The 24,705-nt window shown below is 35.7% G+C and overlaps 1 protein-coding gene across 4 annotated transcripts in view; it reads left to right on the forward strand.

Moving 5' to 3' along the window:
* The window catches only part of SPOCK3 (SPARC (osteonectin), cwcv and kazal like domains proteoglycan 3), a 488,708-nt gene that overhangs the window by 29,714 nt on the left and 434,289 nt on the right, over positions 1 to 24,705 (forward strand). The window lies entirely within an intron of this gene.

Below are 24,705 nucleotides of genomic sequence, written 5' to 3' on the forward strand. Positions count from 1 at the left end.
TTTAATTTCATTTATCATTCAATAAATCTCCATGAAATTGCCCCTCACCCTTTTTTTTTTTCCCTACTGTGTTAGGCAATGATGATTCAAAGATAAATATTTAACAGTTCTGCCTTCCTTCCTTCTTTTCTGGTCTAGAAATGTCTCCTAGTGGCAGTTCCTGTGGTGTAAGTATTGGGAAATGAGAATGTATTTGCCAGGTGCTAGGGATTGAAGTGTGGGGTGGCATTTAACTTAGAGGGAATTGTGAGTAAGAAAATAAAAACGCCAGGAAAGGTCAGAAGGTTATTTACAAATCAGGCCTCCTAGGCTTCACGTTAAGATGTGTTTGCATTCCTTCATCATAAATTAAATGAAAGCAGCATGGCTCAAATTTTACTGACTAGGAGACGCAATCTGGAATCTAATTTTTATTATATAGTTCAAAATATGAGTGATCCCAAACTGATCATTGTACTTTAATTTACTGAAATAGATTTCCATTAGTATTAACCATTGCTCAAAAATGTCTAAAAGTCTTCACAATATTTAAAATGACATATTAAAATAAATATTTTCAATAGGGCTATCGTGGGTTTGTGGGTGATAACTGAGTAATTTTGTTCATTATTGATTTTATATTATGCTCATCACTGATGAAAGTATTTAAAGGTTCACATAAAAAATTATGTGTAACTGTAGTGATTTTAGACCAAATACGTGCCTTATAGTGTCATAATTGAAAGATAATTATTGTTCTACTGTTATTTTCTTATATTAATTTATAGTTTTCTTTAGTAGAAAGCAAAACAATAGTATATTAACATATATTGCATAAATCAAACCACTCAAGCTTTATTGGCTATGTATTTTCACATAATTTCATTTCAGACAATTAAAAATAACTTGAATACAAAATCCATGGAGTATCTTTGAATTGACAGCTGGCCCCTTGGTTATTTCATGTTGATAATTTTCAGCCATGCGACTTGCTCATTAGACTAAAAACAGACCAAAAAGTCAGACACAGAAACAGAACAAAATATATTATAACTTAAAAAAGAAAAGAAAGCTGTTAACAGAAATGTTTAGGTCTTAAAATTGAGTTTGATGATGTCCAATTTGTGCAATATTCTGTTTGAATAAAATAAAATCTTACATGTGTCTTGAAGTATTTATTTTTCCTCAAGACATTTAAGTTACCCAAGCAGACATCTACTTTTGTTGAGGTAATAACAAGGGGAACATCATTCCCCCTGATGAACTTTTTGAAAAACACAATCATTTTAGCTTTTTCTGTAATGTTTGCATTACAGAAAAATGCATATTTTGCATATTTTAAATCAACTGTTACTTAGTAGAATAATTTATTAAGGTTTGCTTGCAGAACTATTTTTTTTTTTTTTCTGAGCGATTTGCGTATTCAACCTGTGTCTGGAGCATGCGTAAATATACATATTTTAAAATATTTTCTGGGGGCGCCTGGGTGGCGCAGTCGGTTAAGCGTCCGACTTCAGCCAGGTCACGATCTCGCGGTCCGTGAGTTCGAGCCCTGCGTCAGGCTCTGGGCTGATGGCTCGGAGCCTGGAGCCTGTTTCCGATTCTGTGTCTCCCTCTCTCTCTGCCCCTCCCCCGTTCATGCTCTGTCTTTCTCTGTCCCAAAAATAAATAAAAAAACGTTGAAAAAATAAAAAAAAAATAAAATAAAAATAAAATACTTTCTGGAATCGTAGGTACATCATGTAAACTTCCGACAGGTAGAAAGCTTAAATGAGTTGATAAATAAAACTTTTTTTTAAAAATATTTAAACTAACTAAAGCTGAGAAAATAAATGCCACTTTTTTGTGTGTTTAGGAATTATTTTCATTAGGATCCAGGGTAGGCAACAGGGGAAAAAAAAAAAAAAAAGAAAAAGAAAAAGACCCAAAAGAAGAGTGATTTTAAACAGGAGATTATTTCTCTCACGTCATCAACCAAAGACAGACATGGTGCCAGCACACGCTGAAGAACAAATTATTCTTTGTTCTCCCCTTCTCTCCCAACACACTTACACCTAGTAGTTCCTGGTGGCATCTCCAGCTGTGCCAGGACATCTTCATTCCAGTCACTGGGAAGGGGAAGGAAGGGAGAAAAGGAGAGCAGAGTTACTTTTTAGCAACCAGCCTCGGAAGTTGTACACAACGATTTCACCGGTATCTCTTTGGCCAATACTTAGTGACTTGAGTTCACGAGATGGAAATACAATCTTTAAACTGTGTGTACATCTAAACTTAGACTTTCTCTTGCTACCACAAGGGGAGAATGAATATTAGGTAGAAACTAGCAGTTTATGTTACAGAAATATTAGAATATATTTATTTGAGAAGGTTTCCATTAAAACATTGCTCACCTTAAATATTATTGTATCTTTTAACAATGCTTTCAATAGCAAGTATCAGGTGATTACATTCTAAGTAGCTTCAACTGTAATTGTAATTGTAATTTCTTACCTTACACAACAAGAGCTGTGATAGAACTGGTTGTTTCAAGTATCAGAAATTTTATAAAAAACTACACAATTTTTCTATGTTTTCATTCCACATCCTCAGCAAGAGTGTCATTCATACTTAGGCACGGTTTTGTCTTCATAGTCACAAGATGGCTGTTGCAGCTCCAGGCATCACTGTCTTAGAAAGACATGTCCAAATGTGGGAAGAGCAGCTTCACCTTATTTCCTCTTTTGGTTCCCTTCCATCTTTCCTTCTGTTCTCATATAGGAAAACCTTTTCTATAATCTCCCAAGTGGATTTCTTTCAGGTTTCAGTGATCAATATCGGGCCACAAATTTTTGCCTTGGTTGCAGGGTCTGTTATATTGTTACTTTCAGCATCTTTATTGTGAAATGTGCTTTACCAGAAAAGAAGATATTTGGAAAAATTGGTTTGGATGGCATCCAAGAGTATTTACCACAATTAGCTTTCACAATTAAAAAAAAAATTAAATGTACATAAGATGTTTAGTTATTCAGTTTAAAAACATTTCTCGGGGCACCTGGGTGGCTCAGTTGGTTGAGCATCCGACTTCGGCTCAGGTCATGATCTCACGGTCGGTAAGTTTGAGCCCCGCGTCGGGCTCTGTTGCTGACAGCTCGGAGCCTGGAGCCTGTTTCAGATTCTGTGTCTTCTTCTCTCTCTGACCCTCCCCCATTCATGCTCTGTCTCTCTCAGTGTCAAAAATATATAAACATTAAAAAAAATTTTTTTAAACATTTTTCTAGAAAGCTCATCTGGCAGTTAATTAAAAAATAGAAGTTTCTGCTTCTTTAATATTAGATTTCTAATAAATACAAATTCTTTGTAACTTTATGTTATTGTCATTGTGATATTCCTAAATTTAGTGATAACTAACAGAATATAGTTTTCAAATAAAATAGTAAAAAAAAATGTGAATAATCGGTAATACCTGAAAGTATTTCTTTCTTGTAAAATAACTATCTAATCTTATCAAGTATTGTATAATTTATTCACATTAAGAATAATTATATGTATCTTTTCTCTTTTATATTCAAGGATATATACTTTTACTTCCTTCTTTGTGCCTTTTCCCATAATTTCTACATTTTCTATAATAAACACATAATCTTATAAATACATATAATTTGTATTTATGTGTAAAAATACCTACTATTTAACTTACAAAGGCATTTAAAAAACAATTAGGAAAAACATAATAATATAATTGGTGGTTATTCTTTGGGCAATGATATTATGAATAATTTCTTTACTTTCCTGGCCTTTTCAAATTCTCTAAAATTAAAAATTATCTTTATTAAAATTAGATTGTGCTGATTTTTGAAATAATGCAAATCAATTTAAAATAGTGCTAGGACAATTGAACATCCATATTTAAAAATATGAACTCAGCTTTCTCATCATACTTTATATAAAAATTACCTCAGGGCTCCTGGGGGCCTCAATCGGTTAAGGGTCCAACTTCCACTCAGCTCATGATCTTCTGGTTCGTGAGTTCAAGCCCTGCATCGGGCTCTGTGCTGACAACACAGAGCCTGCTTTGGATCCTCTCACTTTCTGCCCCTCCTCAACTTGCGCTCTCTCAAAAAATTAAAATAAATATTTAAAAATAAATAAAAATTAGCTCAAAATGGATCACAGATCCAAATGTAAAATATAAAGCTATAACGCTATTTTTATTGGTTTATTTATTTATTTATTTTGAGAGAGAGAGAGAATGAGCTGAGGAGGGGTGGGGGGGGGGAGGGACAGAAGTTGGGAACAAAGCAGGCTCTGTGCTGACAGCAGCAAGCCCGATGGGGGGCTTGAACTCATGAACCATGAGATCATGACCGGAGCCGAAGTCAGACGCTTAACTGACTGAGCCACCCAGGCACCCCTAAAACTATTAAACTTTTAAATAATAAGAGAAAGTCCTTCTTGTCCATATTTTTTTACTTTTACTTATATATACATTGATAGTAATTTTGCTATAACAAAATTATTATTTTAAAGTTTTTATAGAGGAAAAGAGCAGATGCAAGAAAGTTAAATATCTCAAAAGGAATGTTTAAGGGAGAGAAAAAAATCATAATCTTACAAAATCTTCCAATATAGGCCATATGGCCTCATATATCTCTTAATCTATATCTATTGTTTATCTTTGGTTTTGAACTGAGGATGAATGGAAATCAAAAAAGGTAGTCTCCCCAGTTTTGTTCCCTAAATAGTTGTACTCTTTCAGGAATGGTTCTTACATCAAAAGTATGAAAAGACATTATTTCATAGTTGGGAGGGAAACATGCAGATCCCTACTTTTCATAGTTGATATTGACAGTATGCTTTTATTTTTTGCTTTGGAGGCTTGACTTCTATTGAAAGAAACAAAATCATACATGTAAAATGGTTTTTCATTTCTTAGAATCTCACACTCTAAATTTTAAGAAGAGTAACAATAATGTTTCACTAAGTTTTACCCCAGTTCTATTCATTTCAACTATTAATCTTTTTGTGCGCAGTATTTCTGCACCTTAGCTACACAATGAAATCACCTAGAGAGCTTACAAACCACTGTAGACGGTGTCGCATCCCCAGAGATTCTGATTAATTGTTCTAGTAAACAACCTGGGAAGGAGTTGGCAATTTTTAAAAACTCCCCCAGTTATTCTAACAGGAGGCCAAGGCTGAGAATTATTGTTACACCTGTTTTTGGACAGTGTGCTTTTTAAGAGAAGTCTAAAAAATACATTCCATGGCAAATAATGACATTTAGACTATTTGAACAGTTCTGTAGCATAGATGCTAGGATTCCTGTGGTATCTCCAAATGTCCTGATGCATTGGTTGGAAAAAAACCTCAGGTATATCAGGTGTGCTTTTTTTTTGTGTGTGATAAAAAATGTCATGTTTATTTAAAAATTTTTTTAAGTGTTTATTTTATTTTTGAGAGAGAGAGAGAGCGAGTGAGCGTGAGTTGGGGAGGGGCAGAGAGGTAGACACAGAATCCAAAGCAGGCTCCAGGCTCTGAGCTGTCAGCACAGATCCCGACGCAGGGCTCGAACCCACAAACTGTGAGATTGTGACCTGAGCCGAAGCCAGATGCTTAACCGACTGAACCACCCAAGCGCCCCTAAAAATGTCATGTTTATTTAAAATACAAAGCATGACTACTACAACCACCATCAACAACAAAATTTCTTTGTTAAAAACAAGTGAACTAAAACCTTCCAAAATTGTATTTGATTCTTAAAAATCTATTTTTAGAGAACACCATCATGGAACTTCATTTAGGTCAAATAAAAAAGTCAGATAACATTTCTAACTGTCCACAAAATGTGGACTCCCTCCCTCCTCTGGGGACTTAATCTTATCACTACGTATTTCAAAGAGCTCATTGAGAAGATCTTATTTTGCTTTTATTTTATTTCATTTTTATTTTATTTTATTTTATTTTTTATTTTATTTTATTTCATTTTTATTTTATTTTATTTTATTTTTTATTTTATTTTATTTCATTTTTATTTTATTTTATTTTATTTTAGTATCATTAACACACAATGTTACATTCGTTTCTGGTGTACAAATAGTGATTTGACCATTTTATACATACCACTATGTTCACCACGTGTATCTACCTCTCTGTCCCATAACATTGGGACATCTGCCTCTCTGTCCCATAACATTGCTATAACAATATCATTGGCTATTTCCTTATCTTGTCTTTTCATCCCTGTGAGTTACTCATTCCATAACTGGAAGCCTAGATCTCCCTCTCTCCTTCACCCATTTTGCCCAACGGCCCACCCTCCTTCTTTCTGCCAACAATCAGTTTGTTGTATGTATTTATAGGTCTGATGCTGTTTTTGCTTGTTTCATTCATTTGTTCCACTCATAAGTGGAATCGTATGGTATTTGTGTTTCTCTGACTCATTTCACTTAGCATAATACACTGTAGCTCCATCCATGTTGTCTCAAATGGTACAATCTTGTCCTTTTTTATGGCTGCATAGTATTTCCTTATCCTTGTCCATTCTTCTGCTGGTGGACATTTAGGTTGTTTCCTTATGTTGGCTATTGTAAATCATGCTGCAATAAACATAGGGTACATACATATTTTTTCAAATTTGTGTTTTGTTTTCTTTGGGTAAATAACCAGTAGTAGAATTGTTGGATTATATGGTAGCTCTATTTTTTATTTTTTGAGGAAACTCAGTGCACCAATTTACATTCCCAGCAATAGGGAACAAGAGTTCCTTTTTCTCCACTTCCTTGCCAACACTCATTATTTATTGTCTTTTTAATTTTAGCCATTCTAACTAGTGTAAGGTGATATCTCATTGCACATGAAAAGATGTTCAACATCACAAAAATCAGGGAAATGCAAATCAAAACCACAGTGAGCTATTAAGTGTGCTTCTATGTTACCTGCTAACTAATTAAATGGTCATTTTCACAAACCTGACTACATTTTGTGTGCCCTGTGTAAAATGTCATGAATGCAGTCTTCTTTTTTTCTCACATATCCATATCTATATCTTATATCCATCTACATCCATATGCAAATCTATCAGCTAAAAGTATACCCAAACTATAACATCACTTCTGTCAGAATGTTATTTGGTTAGAATAAATAAAGGATTGCAGTTGTTGTTATATAACTGTGTAATTGGAACATGATTTGATGAAAATTACTTGTTTCAAGTGCACAGGCAAGGTATGGCATCTAAGAGGAAAGTTTGAGACTTAATGCAATAATGTATTGAGCATTTGGATTAGGACAACAAGTGGGTTCTGATAATGGTTATGAAATTACAAAATAACATTTACTTCCCTGTGATTTAAAACTTTGGATTTATTTTTGGAAGACAGAATACATTGAGTTGACCAAAAGATCAGTAAATTCTAGTCTATACATTAAATAAAGTTCATAAAGTTGAACAAAGGTGAAGAAAATTATACTCTCATGAGTTTATGATAATGGTATAGGGAACTGAAAAATTGCTCTATAGAAGTAATACTTCTAATAATATCATTAACTGCATTTATTCTGGAAATATCTGCAGGTACAACTCTCAACTTCTTTAGTCAGGGATTGTTAAAAGATATTCTAGTTTAAATATCATTCTACTATATTGCTGACTTTGAATATGTCACATAACAACCAGGTGAAATGTTTGGTTTTAATTTCCAAAATGGGTGAAATAACCCCGTGTTGGTAGTCATTGTTGGACACACACAAAAAAATAACTGAATTCTTCTGTTATAATTCAGAAAACGTGTTTAAATGTGATTATTATGCAAGAATACATTTTTATATTCCACTCACTACATACATTTATACAATTATGTCTTCTAATTAGATAGTATTCCTCTTGCAAAACCAGGCAGTCATTCGTTTGGGCTGTTTATTTTCAGTAATGGTTTTGGATTTCAATTTAAGAAGTACATCAGTTACATTAAGGAAAATATGAGAGGTTTTGTGATCAGTTTTCATATATTTTTTCTTTTCAACTCCCATATATTTTGTATATTTTTTGGATACAGTTTGTTTACTATACATTGTTCTTTTAGATGACCAAGAAAGAGTATCATCATTGTATGAAATAGCTTTTTTTAAATTATTTTTAATGTTTATTCATTTTGAAAGAGAGAGAGAGAGAGAGAGAGAGAGAGAGAGAGAGAGAGAGAGAGAAAGCACAAGTAGGGGAGGGGCAGAGAAACAGGGAGACACAGAATCTGAAGCAGGCTCCAGGTTCTGAGGTGTATGCACAGAGCCCGAAATGGGGCTTGAACTCATAAACCGTGACCTGAGTTAAAGTCAGACACTTAACTGACCGAGACACCCAGGCACCCCTAAAAATACGTTTTAATCCAGTAAAATGATGTAACAAGGAATACTTATGTTCATTACTAGTATTAGAAAAAAAAGACAATACAGGGCACTTGGGTGACTCAGTGGGAACATCCCACTTCAGCTCAGGTCATGATTTCACAATTCATGAGTTCGAGCCCCACATTGGGCTCCCTGCTATCAGCACGGAGCCTGCTGTGGATCCTTGGGTCCCATTCTCTCTTCCCCTGCCCCTCTTGCACTCTCTCTCTCTCAAAAATAAATAAACACTAAAAAAAAAAATTAAAAAGAGAAAACACAATACATGCAATATAGTTTTGATTTTCAAATCTCTTACGTTCTTACTTAATTCTTAAAAGAATGCATTTTTATTTTCTCTTTCTTGGTCTTCTTTTTATACCTTTCCTTTTCCTTTTTTTCTTTCCTTTCTCTCCATAGTGCTACCAAGGAGAAATTGCCAGCATCCCAAGGAGGAAGTTTTATTCAGCTCAATTGTCTCAAAGTTTGATAAGAAGCTTTAATAAACTGTGCAACAAAGTTAAAATTAAGTTGTTTAATTATAGCTGGTGTGTCAGTGCAGGGCCACAGTAGGGTGGCTTTTGCAGAAGGGCTGTGTTTTGGACGAAGTACTATACAGGGTACTATAGAAATAGGATCTATTTTATTTCTTGTCAATGAAAAGTTCTGGGCACTTTTGCTCTTAATAATATAAATAATTTTTTATCTGTTATATTTCATATGAAGTGACTTATAACTCGACAAAATTTCCAGGTTGTTTTTTCTACTCCCAAGGTTAGAAATTAAAAGTTACTGTTGCAGGTTCCCGGGTGGTGGTGAAATCAGCAACTGTAGGAGGCAGCTTGCATCATTTGACCTTTTCTGCTCCTCAGTTTGTGCTCATTATCTGATGACTTTACTATTCATAGCTGTTATCTGTTGTAATATTATATGTGTGTTATTACAGTCAAAATGCTTAAGTATAAAAATCTATGAAAAAGATATTTGTGGAGAATACTCTGCGGTGTATCTGGTGACGGATGGAGTCAATTGCCTTTTCAGTATAGCATCCCCTGCTGTATTTTGCATTTTGTAATTTCAGCCTATGGATTTGGTTGTTAATGAGTGACTATGGCATCCTTAAACAACATAAAGAGCATATTTCATAGTTGCATTGTACCTGTGTCAGTGGAATTGACTAGATTCATTCTTTGTGGTGTTCCTATGTGTTTAAGCAAGGACGAGATAACATTGTATTCCTTTGAATACATAGAAATTTCTAAGCTGATCATCCATTTTAAGCAGGATTTCAATCCATCAAGTAGATGAATCCCCTATGTACCTCCTCCTTTGCCTCCTGAATTTTCAGACAGGCAGTGATTATTGGAAAAGCTTCATTGTGTGCAACCAGTGTACAAATGAACAAATTCCATGCATTGGTACTGATTTGCCTTCTGAAGAAATACTTTCTTGGCTTTATAATAACTACACAAATATCCGAAGGCATTTATTATGTCTTCTCTTTTCCAAGACAAACATTTACTATTAAATATAGACCTTCCATACATTGTATATTTTTTATTTTGCATGGGCTTTTTTATTTTGCATTTTCAGTAATTATGCAGTCATTGTTTCCCTTCTATGTAAAATTTCTCTATAGAGAGATTATTTTTCTTTAAAAATTTTTTTAATGTTTATTTATTATTGAGAGACAGAGAGAGACAGAGTATGAGCATGGGAAGGGCAGGGAGAGGAGGAGACACAGAATCTGAAACAGGCTCCAGGCTTTGAAATGTCAACACAGAGCCTGAGGCAGGGCTCAGACTCACAAACCTCAAGATCACAACCTTAGCTGAAGTCGGACGCTTAACTGATTGAGCCACCCAGGCACCCCAAGATTATTTCTCTTTAAAGCAAAGCTATAAAATACACAGGGTTTAAAATAAAATATATAGTCAGTACAGAAAAGCACAGAGAAGAAAAAATATTGCCTATGATTTCATCATCCTGTGATAACCATGATTGTGTGTGTTGACCCTTAAAGTTATTATATTTTAAAATTTCATACATACTATAATTGGTTGGGTTCCCAGGAGGCAGACTCAGATTTGAGTGCAGGAAGTTTACTGGGGAGTGTTCTTTGTAACATCACCTGTCAGGGAGAAAGGAAACAGGGGAGAGGGGAAGTTGACCTGGAATGAACTTGCAACGGCAGGATTAGTCAATAGTTTGAGGAACTGTGCAACTAAAATGGCCCTTAAGGATTATACCATGTGAGGCAGGGGGCCAAGCCTTTGCTGCTGTGCATTGATTAGTTTTTTGGATATGGACTGGCTCCAGGTATGGGATGTAACCACTGGTTAGGCAGCTGCCTTTGATGGAAGCAGTGTCTGCAGAGGGAGTCCCCTGTAGCCATCTTTAATTTGTTTTTAATGTTTATTTATCTTTAAGAGAGAGCGAGAGAGCGAGAGAGCGAGAGAGAGAGCACTTGAAGGGGGGAGGGGTGGAAAGAAAGGCAAACACAGAATCCTAAGCAGGCTCCAGGCTCTGAGCTGTCGGTACAGAGCCCGATGGAAGGCCTGTGGGGCTGGAACTAATGAACTATGAGATCATGACCTGAGCCCAAGTGGGACGCTAAACAACTGAGCCACCCAGGCACCCCCAACTGTGGCCATCTTTAGCTGACATCTCACAGCTGGGTGGGTGATCAGTGACTGTGTCCAGAAGAGGCACCTCAGCGGCGCACAAAATTATTTAACATTTTGAGAGTCATAACTCCTATTCTTCTTGGATATTTTGTCAACTTAAAAATGATTTCCGTGATTTCATGTATTTAAAATTTCAGGCAACAACAGATCCCATGCCGCCCTCGTTTAACTTGAATGCATTTTCATCTTTTATGATGTTTTTCTGAAGATTCTGTACAAATAATGATTATTTCATGTATTCAAAAATCTACTTGTGGGCAACTCAATATGAAGTATGAGATCTTTTCGGTAAAATGTGAAGGATGTTTTTAGGTACCACCTAATATCTTTTGGGGCCTTCTTAAGTTAAGGCAAGCTTTAGGGCTATATATTTTATAGGCCTGATTAAAGTGGATTGAAATCCCAGGCGCCTGGGTGGCTCAGTCAGTTATGCGTCCGACTGGCTCAGGTCATGATCTCACGGTTTGTGAGCTCGAGCCCCACGTCTGACCGTGCTGATAGCTCAGAGCCTGGAGCCCACCTTGGATTCTGTGTCTCCCTTTCTCTCTGCTCCTCCCCTGCTCATGCTCTGTCTCTCTCTCCTTCAAAAGTAAATAAACATCAACAACAACAACAAAACAGGATTGAAATCTCTTACTTTTGATCCAACTCACTACATGACAGTCATTAACTGATTGAGTTCAGTTTTGTAACCTAAGTATTGACCCTCTAAAGTCTATACTTGAGTGGGCTGCGATCTTCGTTGTCAGATTTCAAGTATGGTTCTTGGAGACTGAACTGGGCCGAGATGAGCTCATTCTAATGAGATGCATAACATGGACCCATACAACATCTAAAAGAGGATCCAATGATACACGAACAGAGAAAAATACAAATAAAAACAAACAGGAAAAACTACTGTCTTCCATAATTATTGACATTATTATGTGAAAATTATATGCAAGGTCCTAATAGTGGATTACGTATTCTACCATTGTATCAATTAAATGCAGACTTTGTTACTTCTGCGTAAAAATCTAAAGACATTTTTGCATTTGGAGATTGGGTCCTCTTATAGATGGTTGTGAACTGATCTGCTTAGAAACATCCATGAATGTTCATTTTTTTAAAAAGCTGTAGGTTCAATGAGGCGAGTTCATTGTTTTCTCCAGAAACTTTTGAGACATCCTCTAGATATCCAAATTACTGGACAGGGCTGTCACTTAGCAGGGTCACAAGCCATTTCAGCACTCTGGTTTGGGAGATGTTGACATGGATTGCCACAGAAATATGTTTTTTTTAAATGTTTTATTTATTTTTGAGAGAGAGAGAGAGAGAGAGAGAGAGAGAGAGAGAGAGATATCAGGTGAGGTGCAGAGAAAGAGTGAGGCAGAGGATCTGAACCAAGCTCTGTGCTGACAACAGAGAGCCCAAAGTAGGGCTTGAACTTGCAAACCGTGAGATCATGACCTGAGTTGAAGTCAGAAGCTCAACCTACTGAACCACCCAGGTGCCCTTGTTACTGCTTTTTAATGCTAAGTAATGAGGATTTTAGAATTGCATTAATGAAGACTGAATGGATCTCAGCCCCATTTTGATATTCTTATTTTCAAGAACAAAATATATTTTTCTAGATCCATATTTCTATAGTTGGCTATAAATATTCCTGATCTGATTACAGTCATATTGGAGGGAATTAAGAATAGCCACACACATTGATTTTTAAAAATGTATAATGTAAAATAAAATAAGCCAAACACAAAGGACTATAAGAGATATTCTTCATTGAGACAAGCTGTATCAGCAACATAGTGAAAGGGTTGCTAAGGGCCCCACAAAGCCACTCACTGATCCGCCTGCAGGCTGAGAGAGCCAGGGGTTAGCATTAAATTCAGGACTTCTGCAGTTTGCATCAGCCCCCTGTGGATGGTAATGGGAGAGCAATGTTTGTTTTAAGGATCAGGATGCTTCTTTGCAAAGGCCTTTTGGGGGCTCACCTCATTTAGCATGCTTATATTTCAAGCACACCCTTGAAATGTAACATGTACATTAAGTGAACTTGGGAATGGAAATAGCCAATTTGTGAATGAAAACTTACGTTCATCATGTTTCTTAATTATTTTCACTTTATTTAAGTGACTTATAAAAATTTATTGCCACTTTGGTTTGATGCTTCTTTTTTCTGATTAAAAGCAATTAAGACATTAGAGTGCAACCTTCAGATAATTTTAAAGAGATTTAACTTTCAAGTGTTTATGTAGAAATATAAAATTAATGAACCATAGATTTCTCACACTTGAATTCCTAATAGTTTATTTTCACTTTCTTTATAAATTCACTTATCTTTAAGTAGTAGTGTAAGATTTCACATATCATAAATTAAGGTGTATAAACTCAAATTAAATTCTTAATTTTATGAGTGTTATGTCTGTTTTGCCTCTAGTATCATTTTTTGATAGCCCTGAGTGTATTCCTAGATCTGTGACAGTAAAATCAATGAATTTATAAAGTTGGACACAATTCTGCCCTTCAATAGGTTTGTAACTTAATTCTACCTCTTTTTTTTATAAACTTTATTTATTTATTTTTGGAGACAGAGAGAGAGAGAGAGAGAATACCAAGCAGGCTCCGTGCTGTGATCATGACCTGAGCTGATAACCAAGAGTCAGATGCTTAACTGACTGAGCCACACAGACGCCCCTTAATTCTACCCTTCTTTTTTTTTTTAAGTTAATTTATTTTTTGAGAAAGACAGAGACAGAGCATGAGCAGGGGAGGAGAAGAGAGAGGGGGAGACACAGAATCCGAAGCAGGCTCCAGGCTCTGAGCTGTCAGCACAGAGCCTGATGTGGGGCTCGAACTGACGAGCTGTGAGATCATGACCTGAGCCAAAGTCTGACACTTAACTGACTGAGCCACCAAGGCACCCCAATTCTACCCTTCTTAAATGGTAAATTGGCAACATGAATGAAAGCCTTAAAAATGTGTGTAACATTTCATCCTAAGGTTCAAGATTTGATTGGGTAAATTATCATGGTTATACAGTGAGCTTACCCAATGGTAGTAGACATACCTTAAGGTAACCTCTAATGAGTCACACCTTTGAATAATCCTCTCCCCTTGAGTACAGGTGGAAACTGTGGTGTGCTTTCTTGCCAGTGATATTTAGAAAAGGTGGTGGAATGTCACTGCTGTGATTAGGTTACATTTTGTGGCAACGTGATGAGATAGTCACTCCTGTGATTACTTACATCATATGTGATTGCACCTTAGCTGATTATAGGGGGAATTCTCCTTCTGGCCCAGAGGAAGTAGGTCGGCAGGTTGTGAGAGGGCCCGTGAGCATCATTGCAGATTATGCTGACAGCCAGTGAATAAGCAAAGACTTCATTCAGTCCTCCAACAGCAAGGGACTGAATTATGCTAGTCACCATTTATACTTGGAAGAGAACCCTGAACACCAGCAAGGATGTATCAGGCCAACACCTTTGATCAGAGTCTTTTGAAACCCTGACTTGAGGACCCAACTAAGCTATGCCCAGACTTCTAACACATGGATACTGTAGGATTAGTAAATGCTTGTTGTTTTAATCTAAGTTGGTAGACAATGTGTTATATAGCAATAGACAATCTAATATATTAAGGATGTTAATTATAGCAGTTTTACATAGTTCAAAAATAAAAGGAACAAAACACAAGCAACTGAAAAGTAAAATAATATTATATATTCTAATCCATATCTGTGTATCGGAGTGCTCAGCTATTAAAAAATATTGTAGATTGGTATGTTTTTAAGTGATTAAGAGGCTGCAAACAGTAGGTTCAATGTGACATAATATTTTTCTTAGGCAAAAATAGTATATATATATGTGTGTGTGTGTGTGTGTGTGTACTACTATTATATATATATATATATATACACACACACACTATTATATATATACTATTATAATGTATACTATATATGTGTGTGTGTGTATATACACACACACATATATGTATATATATATATATATACACACATATAAAATGATAGAGGGGCGCCTGGGTGGCCCAGTTAAGCATCCAACTTCGGCTCAGGTCATGATCTCACAGTTTGTGAGTTCGTGCCCTACATGGGGCTCTGTACTGACAGCTCAGGGCCTGGAGCCTGCTTCTGATTCTGTGTCTCCCTCTCTACCCTCCCCCACTCGTGCTGTCTGTCTTTCTCTGTCACACACACACACACACACACACACACACACACACAAACTAAAAGAAATGATAGAATATACAGTGATGTGGAGAGTAGGTTAATGGTCATTCAAAATTTCTTTCAGCTCATGAATATTTTTAAACATTTATATAATAATAAGCCTGTCATTTGGTTAAGTACTTGGGAATAGAATCATATGATAAGCATATTATTAACTGTGTAAGAAACTGGCAAAGCATTTCCAGAGCAACTTTGATATGTTGTGTTTTAATTTGCACCTAGTTCAAAATGTTCTTTTCTTTTTTAACCATGTGTAAATTACACATGTGTAATTAGACATGCATTATTCATCTTTGAATATTTGGGGATCTTTCTATATGTCTTCCTGTTACTGATTTCTAGTTTAATCTGTTTATGTTCAGAGAAAATATTTTTTATGATTTCCATTCTCTTAAATTTATTGGAACACATTTTATGGTCTAGGATATGTTATATCTTGGTAAATCTTCTCTTTGCACTGAAAAACTATATATATCTTGCTATTTAGGGGTTGAGTTCTCTAATAATATGTTTAAGTGATTGATAGTATTTCAGCACAGGGCAATCTTTTTTCTGTGTCTCACCCTTGCATGGCAATCCACATCTACCTTATATTTGCACTTTATCTAAGGTAAAATAAAGTGTCTTGCATGGCCTGGCCCGGTAAGAATCTTCTGCATCATATCCATGCAGGAACCAGGGTACAAGTAGATGATTTGCTCCTATATTGATGGCAAATGGGATTTGCTTACTATTATTTAAGGTGGGCTGGCTGGCTGATTTCTTTCTCATCTCCCAGAGGCAGCCGTCCTTAGCCTGGTGTCAGGTCAGGGACTGGCTAGAGCGGGTGGTATCCCCAGCCTTTTCTTCAGTAGGAGTCATCTCATGTCCTTCTTCAGAAAGACTATGATCTGACACATAAGCATGTTTCATAGTCCCTCTTCTAGGAGCAGACAGCTCTTTCCTTGTATGAGCACAGAATACAGAGCATGGGCAACTGTTATGGCTGTCCCCTAGTGGTCGTCAGCCAGCACCTTGTACTCATGCCGAATCTGGGGCACGCATGTGCTTCCCCAGATATTTTTTGTTCATGATCAAATTTTGTCAGTCTTTTCATGAAATATCAGGCAAGAACTCTCTCAGGACTCCCTCTGCTCCCTCAGGCTTTTTTTGTGCAGCCAGTGGTGTCCTGGGAAAAAGTGCTGGTGAATGGATATAGAATCATCTTGATGCTGGGACTTTTATTGGTTCGAAACAATCATGCTAATCTACACTTAACCTTTGAAAGTTTGTTAAAATTTGTCTTGTCTTCTTTTTACCCACTTTTACGCCAGCTCCTCTTCTTTGCCTGCTGTCAGAGGGGAAACTGACGGGTATCTTGTCTTTTCTCGAATGCAGTTCTGGTTGCCTTATAATCGCAGAACTCTCTGATGGATTAAAATGTTTGATTTTATAGATTATATGTCTTATTATTACGGGCAGTGGCAGTGCTCTCTTGTGGCTTTCCACGTCCTAAGCACTAGTGGAAATTTATCTCATTTGTCAAAGATTGTTTGATAGAAGGAGAAATGGAGTTGCCTCCTTTATTATGGCTGCAAAGTACTTCATCATTTGGATGTAACATAAGTTTTTTAATCAGTGAAATGTTGCTGGACGTTATAGGCTTTTTCAGATCTTTTTAAATTATAAACAATGCTATTATTGTGTTTATACATTCTTTAGTATCTTTATTAAACAGGAAGGTACTATGTACTATTGTAATAATTTTTCATTTAAAAATCTCTTGATTATGAACTTCCATCTTTATACATATATTATTCTTTGATCAATAATTTTAGAGAAGTGCATCTCTTTTTATCAAATGGTCAAATTAAATGGGCATGAGTTTTATATAATGCTGCTTTGTGTATATTACCATGAATCAGTCTGATATATTAATTACTTACATGAATATCACAATATTTTAATCAGAACATTACATTTAATTCCACTATATAATTCTGAGAAGTTTTTTATGGGATTGCTTGAGGGTAAATCACAAACATAACTAAATGATTATTTTATAAAACAGAAGTCACTCATTCTGGTTTTTTTTTTTTTTTTTTTTGCATATTCTTGATTTAGTTTCATATCAGCCAAACTTCCTACCTAGAATCACCAGGAGATACAAGACAGAGCCTTATGTTAGAATTTAGGGATATTCAACTACCAGTCCAGTGCTGTTTCCTCACAACATCTTTTATAACAAGAATCCTGTTTTTCTTAAGTAAAAATGGAAATTATCTGTAATTCTTGGAGAATTAGTGAATATTTTAAAATCCTACATAGGTAAATATTTTCATCCCTGTGGGAAGAATTGAAAAAATATTCCTTTCTGGGAAACTTTTAAAAACATATTTTAAAAAAAAGCAGCATCATAGATAGCCAGGTACACATGCTTAACAGTTAGGGGTGACCCACTTGACCATATAGACTAGCCAACTCAAATGTTATGAACAGTGGAGTAGAGGAGCAAGTGACTATATAGAAACTTGACTGATCTGTTTATTTGCATGATGAATATTCATTTCTATTGTTCTAAAATGTAAATAAGTATAGAAATCCTGGAAGACCTTGGAATTGCAAGTCAGCAAATAAGCATAGATGTTCCAACTATACGTATCTTTCTTTTAACTCTGTGCTGGGTTCCAAATTTTAATACAATTTGGAAATAAAATTTAAAACACTTAAAACATTAATATGAAAATAATTTCAAGATCTATGTATATATGTGTGTATATGTATGTATATTGGGGCATAGAGACTAAGTTTAGACTGGAATGGAAAGTAGACTATGAAAAAGTATGAGAGAAAAAAATGGAATGTTAGGGTGTTAGATTATGCAGAAAGTGGAGAACACATTAGTTTCATGATTAGGGAAGTAGTATCACGAGAAAAGCACTTAAGAAAGAGCCGTCTGAAAATCAATACTTGCTGATAAAAAAGGAAAAGGAATAAAATGAGGGAGGCCATCTGGCAAATTGTTGTTTGGTAGAAAATAATCCTGGAACCTTAAAGTTCCTTTCTAGAAAGAAACGGCAAAGCTTTGTGCCATTGAATACAGAAGGCAAAATAGAATTGGAGCATGGTGTCCTGGATGCATGGGAAGGTCACCATCATAACTAAGATGGATTTTGTTGGATGCTTTAGGGGCATGAGATGATCTCTGAAACTCTATGAACTGTATTTTTTAAAAATCAATAAGGGGCGCCTGGGTGGCGCAGTCGGTTAAGCGTCCGACTTCAGCCAGGTCACGATCTCGCGGTCCGAGAGTTCGAGCCCCGCGTCAGGCTCTGGGCTGATGGCTCGGAGCCTGGAGCCTGTTTCCGATTCTGTGTCTCCCTCTCTCTCTGCCCCTCCCCCGTTCATGCTCTCTCTCTGTCCCAAAAATAAATAAAAAACGTTGAAAAAAAATAAAAATCAATATAAAGTTATAGAGTTATAATTTATTAGACTATTTTATAATTGTATATTTTATATCCTACAACTGGATCCCTGTCTTGAATAGATTTGTTATAATATGAACACCTACGAGGCGGCTGGGTGGCTCAGTTGGGTAAGCGTCAGAATTCGGCTGAGGTTATGATCTTGTGGTTTGTGGGTTCAAGCTCTGCGTCAGGCTCTCTGCTGTCCATGCAGTGCCCACTTGGGATTCTCTGTCTTTCTCTGTCTCTGTCTCTTCCCTGCTCACGAGCTCTCCTTCTCTCTCTCAAAAATAAACATTTACAAAAAAATAATAATAAAATAAATATGAACAACTAATGATGCAACATGAAAAATGTAAAGCCGGAATATGTATTTTTAAACCTAAAATAAACATTTGGATTTTTTAATTTATATCTTATTTTTATTTTGCATTTATGTTTTCATATGAACATAAGTTGAGTTGTAATATCCATGTCTAAAATTTTATAATTAATTGTTTCATGTGATTTTTATTTTACTGAAGAATACTTATCTTAAAGAGAAGTTTTACATGCTATGGGGGTCTTCTAAATTATTCTTCCATATTTCTCCTTTTCCTAATATTACTATCATATATTTTTATTTTTTAGAGTACTATTGTAAAATAAATCTGAGTAAATGGGGAAACATGGGGTATATGTTATTTTTGAGGATGTACCTATGAAATTTGGAAATACTAAAAAGCATTTAGTTGCCTCTTACTCTAATTAATACAGTAGTGTTGATCAGTGTATGGGTATCCAAACCCTGACGGAAGAAGAGGGAAAGGAAAGATATAACGTGTTTCATTTTTATTTGAAAAGGTACTTTATTATAAAAAGTTAAGAATGGACAAAAACACTATTTTAAAATAATTGATTTTTGGAACACTGAATTCAGTGGTCGTTAATTGTATTTAGATTTACCTTCAGTCAACACATACATTTTTTTCCTACACTATATGTTGTCAGGATCTAAATTCCAATTCGTGTGAAGGGGAAGCTGTCACTATGGAGGACTGCCTCTTCCACACTACTGTTTTAAGCTGAAATATGGAGGTCTTCAACTTATGTTGGTTTTTCTCCTTAGAGGTGCAACTCCCTGCATACTGTATTTTTCTAATCAGCCCAATTATTTGTAGGAGCTGAACCCACACAACAGACGGCATTTACACAGGGAATCTTGACTCATGGCCATGGAGTGGTGGATAAAGAGAAAGGGGAGAGAAGAAGGGCAGAAGAGGCGAACATGAATTAAGGGCTTGACTCATGGCCATGGCAGAGCTCTTGATAATTTAGAGTTGGTTCAGTGGTGGATAAAGAGAAGGGGGAGAAAAGAAGGGCAGAAGAGGCAAACATGAATTAAGGGAGAGGGCTGGAGAGAAGGAGCCACTGTACAGTCAAATGTCTGGGTCTAGGTGAGGCACCTGTTTCCGGGAGAATGAGTGCTCTTGGAAGCCAGGAGAAGATGGCTGATCGACTCATTTATCAAGGGTCGAGGGTGTTACAGTAAAAAGGGAATGTATGACATATTTGTCAGCTGAGTTTAGCCCATCTGTTAATATTTAATTAAAAATGTTTTCCACTCCTTCTGCCTCATTTCAAGTCCTGATGAAAGTCCAATACCTTAAGAAAGTTCTTAAGATTTCTGTGCATTTCCAAGAACTTAACACTGTCATAATCACTGCCACATTTTAGTCTCCTCTTTCTGCTGAATTCATTTAACATATTCACCTGGAGGTAGAACCCAGACATTTGATTTTTAGCCAGCCACAATGCATAAGGCAAGTAAAATATTACTCATACAAAGCTGGTGAACATAGCCAACTTGTTGAAAATATAGAAGGTTTGCATAATACAGACTCAAACGACTTAAAATTGACTGTCAGACATCACTAGAAATAATTTCTATTTCCTTTTCTGCCAAGTAAGTGTCCAGACTCAGCTCTGTCCCTTCATCACCAGGTTGCCATATATTCCATATATAAAGGGCATTAACGATAAATTTTATTCTTTTCCCGAGAAAAAACTAAAATAACTAATTCAGCTTCCAAATGAAGAACATTTTCAAGATTTTTTTTTTCAAATCAGACTATTCTCTTCTAATATGAAATCTAGTGACATCTGTTTTTTCTTTTCTTTTCCTTTTCTTTCTTTTCTTTTCCTTTCTTTTCCTTTCTTCTCTTTTCTTTTCTTCTCCTTTTCTTTTCTTTTCTTTTCTTTTCTTTTCTTTTCTTTTCTTTTCTTTCTTTCTTCTTTTCAAGAACTATGAATTGTGATATAATGGCTAAGAGAATCTGTCAGCCCAATATATTATTCTGGCCTTGTTTTGGCAAAGCTAATACTCATTTCTTTAATCTGTAAGATGGAGATAATAGTAGAATCTGTTTTATAGGGTGGTTATGAGTCTTAAAGGAGAAAATTCTGGTGAAGTGCCTACAGTAGTGTGTGGTTCAGTGGGAATGCTCAGTAAAAATGATCTGTTCTGAATCCTGGATGTATATAGTTTTTTGCTGGATACTGGAGAATGTCAGTTATGATAGGAGGGAATGCTGCATAGCGAGTTTGGAACATTTGAAACACAGATAACCGATGTTCATGCTGTTGGCCCTCTGAATTCCATGAGTTGAAATATGCCACCTAAAACTGAATCGGCTATTTCCAAATTAAGGTTAGTGATATATTCTCTTGTCAGACTAAAGGAATAGCCGATGTTCAAATATATGTATGATGATTCTTTCAGGAAAATAGGCATACGTTTGAGAGGGGATTAATTTCCAAGTCCCTTCAAGTTGAAGTCTCTCTTTAAGAGATATGTTCAATGTGCACATAAAAAGGCTAATTTCTTTCTATATATATATATATATATATATATATATATTTTTTTTTTTTTTTTAACAAGAACAAATGGGAATTTAAGCAAATTACCTTCACGACCCTTTTGATTTATTACCATCTTGGTAACTCATGAGCCATTTGGGCTTCAAATAAATGATCCTGGTATGATATTCAAAAACGTTTTTCAATCACTGTTTTATGACAAACTTTAACAAAAGTTTCTATGTCTAGATACTGCTTCTATATCTTTTCTTCTTTTTTCCAGTGGGCCCTGAGAGTAATGTTAGATTGATTCTAGTAAGCTCTCTTGGCTGAAGACTATTTGCTGGCACTATTATTATAGGCTTTTAGATCATCTCTTATTTACAGTCTAGTAAATTATATGCTTCTCTTCATTACATTTTTCAAAGGCTAACTCTTATTATTATGAGGATTCACTTCTTTTAGGCAAACTATAGTTTTATGTGGCTATTGTATGCACAAATTCTTGGTGGAATAATAAAATCCTAACATTGAATATTACAAGTCTTCCATTCTCTTTATTCCTATTTTGTTTTGTTCAGACTTCTTTGTCATGAAAGCTCTTCAGTATCACATTTTATTCATATTTTTATACGATCATTCATTAGAAATTCTTACTATGCATTATGTTTTCTTTTAAAAAGTGTCATTTTTTCATGCTGTTTCAACCTAAACTTTGGTTGGAAGTCATTTCATACTTTTGTACTTGAGTGAACTTTTTTCTGACTTACCATGAAGAAACCTTTTTTAGGAAGTTTAAAGGAATATTTTGGAAAGAAGATTATATTGGCTTGCTACTGATGCATAGCAAACTACCTCAAAACTCAGTGGCTTGAAACTGTGATCATTTATTCTTCAAATATATGTGGCTTAGCTGGCTTGGGCTTAGCACAGCCTAGCACTTTCTTCAGGCTGCTGTGGCTGGGAGACTTTGCTTGTTACTGTAATTGTGTGGGCTGGGTCGGAGTTGCCCTGTTCCATATAGCCTTCTTTGTTCTTTGACCATCAGAGTAGACAGGGCCAGCTTTAATCGTTGGGATGACCAAGGGTAAAAAAGGACAGTCAAAAACCTGCACAGTTTCTTTGATTCTAATCTCAGAGCTGACACGCTATCACTTCTGCTTCATGCTATTTGTCAAATCAAGTACCTGGCATAGCCTGAAGTGAAGGGCACCTCCTCTTTGTCAATGATAAAGCCACAGAAGGAATGTGAATACAAGAACATGTAGAGGATTGAGATAAATGGCACAATCTACCAAAAAATAAGTAAGAAAGGAAACAAGAACTTTGTTTGACAAGTACTTGTTGGGTGTGTTTTTCATAATGTAGCTTTTCACCCATCAACTTCTTACTCCTTTCAAATATCCTTGAGCATGAGCATGAACAATAGCTATTTGTTTTTTCTTTCTTTTGGCTGCAGAGAACTCCTTTTGGCATTCTTTTATAATATATAAATAAGAGGATATATATATACATATATATCCTCATATATAAATAAGGATATATATAAATATATATATAAATAAGAGAGGATTTATTATATATATAAATAAGAGAGGATTAATATATATATTAATAGATAAATATATATAAATAAGAGAGGATTAAGAGTGTGTGCAATGTATTCTCTAATACTTTGTTAAAAAACATAAAATTTTCCAGAACTTTATGGGTTGTAACTCTGCACAGTAAGTTATTTAGGAAGTCATAAAATGATAAGATAAAACAGAATAGATGAGAAAATTATGAAGTTCTAATTTTTTGCTATGTTTTAATTTACCCAACAGATCTTTACTGAGAATCTGATACACATGTCCTGGGGATACCATGGTGGAAATATTAAATAGTGTCAGGATCTCCTGGGCACGTGGGTGGCTCTGTTGGTTAAGCATCTGACTCCTGATTTTTGCCCAAGTCATGATCTCATGGTCCGCAAGTTTGAGCCCCACATCAGGCTCCGTACTGGCAGTGCTCATGTTCTCTCTCTTTTCTCAAAATAAGTAAATAAACATAAAAAAATTAAAAATATATATATATATTAAGACCCCATGGTACTTACATTCTAGTGGAGGAAGACAAATATAAGCAGAAATGAATTTAACTTGGGTGATTATTACAATAATAATATAGCTTAGAAAAAAAGAATGAAGGAGCCATACAGATATTTCATTGAGTAGCTTTTTAGTTAGAGGACAAAACAAGTGAAAAAGCACTAAGTTGGGAGTATGAGAATTTGAATTACACCAAAGAGGTCTTTGTGACTGTAATGGAGGAAGTGGAAGCAGAAATTGCAGAAGATAAAGTCAGGGAGACATTAAGGAGCTAAATCGTAATATAACCTTATGGCTAAGTCAAGTGTTTTGGGTCACATTATCTTGGAGAGATGGGAGGCTTGGAAGTTTTAAGCAGAGGTATCATTTGATCAAATTGTTCGCAGAACAGACTAAAAGTAGAAACCTGGAGTCAAGCTAGAACATTCTACCAATGGTTTTACAGATGAGGGCTTTGTAGCAACAGAGTTAGTGAGGAATGGTCAGGCTTGGGATATATTTTGGTGGAGGAGTGACATGATTTGCTGACAGGTTCAATGTAAGCCTGGGAAGAAAGAAACCAGATTTACCCGAGGGTTTTTTTTTTTTTTTGTCCCATGTATTTTAAAAAATGGAAGTTGCTTTTTAAACAAGATGGGGAAGTTGCTGAAGAGCAGGCTTATGGGGAAAGTCAAGTTTTCTATTGTGCATGTTAAGTTTAAGATTTGTGGCAGACATCAAAATTTGTCAGCAGGCATTTATTTATTTACTTTTTCAATGTGTATTTTTGAGAGAGAGTATGTGCCTGTGCATGTGCCTATGAGCAGGGGAGGGGCACAGAGAGCAGGAGACAGAGGATCTGAAGTGGGCAGTGTGCTTCTGACAGTAGAGAGCCCCATGCAGGGCTCGGACCCACAAACTGTGAGATCATGACTTGAGCCGAAGCTGGACGCTTAACCGACTGAGACATCCAGGCACCCCATTCAGCAGGCATTTAGATATAAGTACTCATCTGGAGTACTGAGGAGTAAACGGGACAAAGATATAATTTGGGAGCCATAGGCTATAGTTCTTATTGAAAGAAATACATCTAGTTG

Source organism: Felis catus, chromosome B1, assembly GCF_018350175.1.
Source record: "Felis catus isolate Fca126 chromosome B1, F.catus_Fca126_mat1.0, whole genome shotgun sequence".
Lineage (NCBI taxonomy): Eukaryota > Metazoa > Chordata > Mammalia > Carnivora > Felidae > Felis > Felis catus.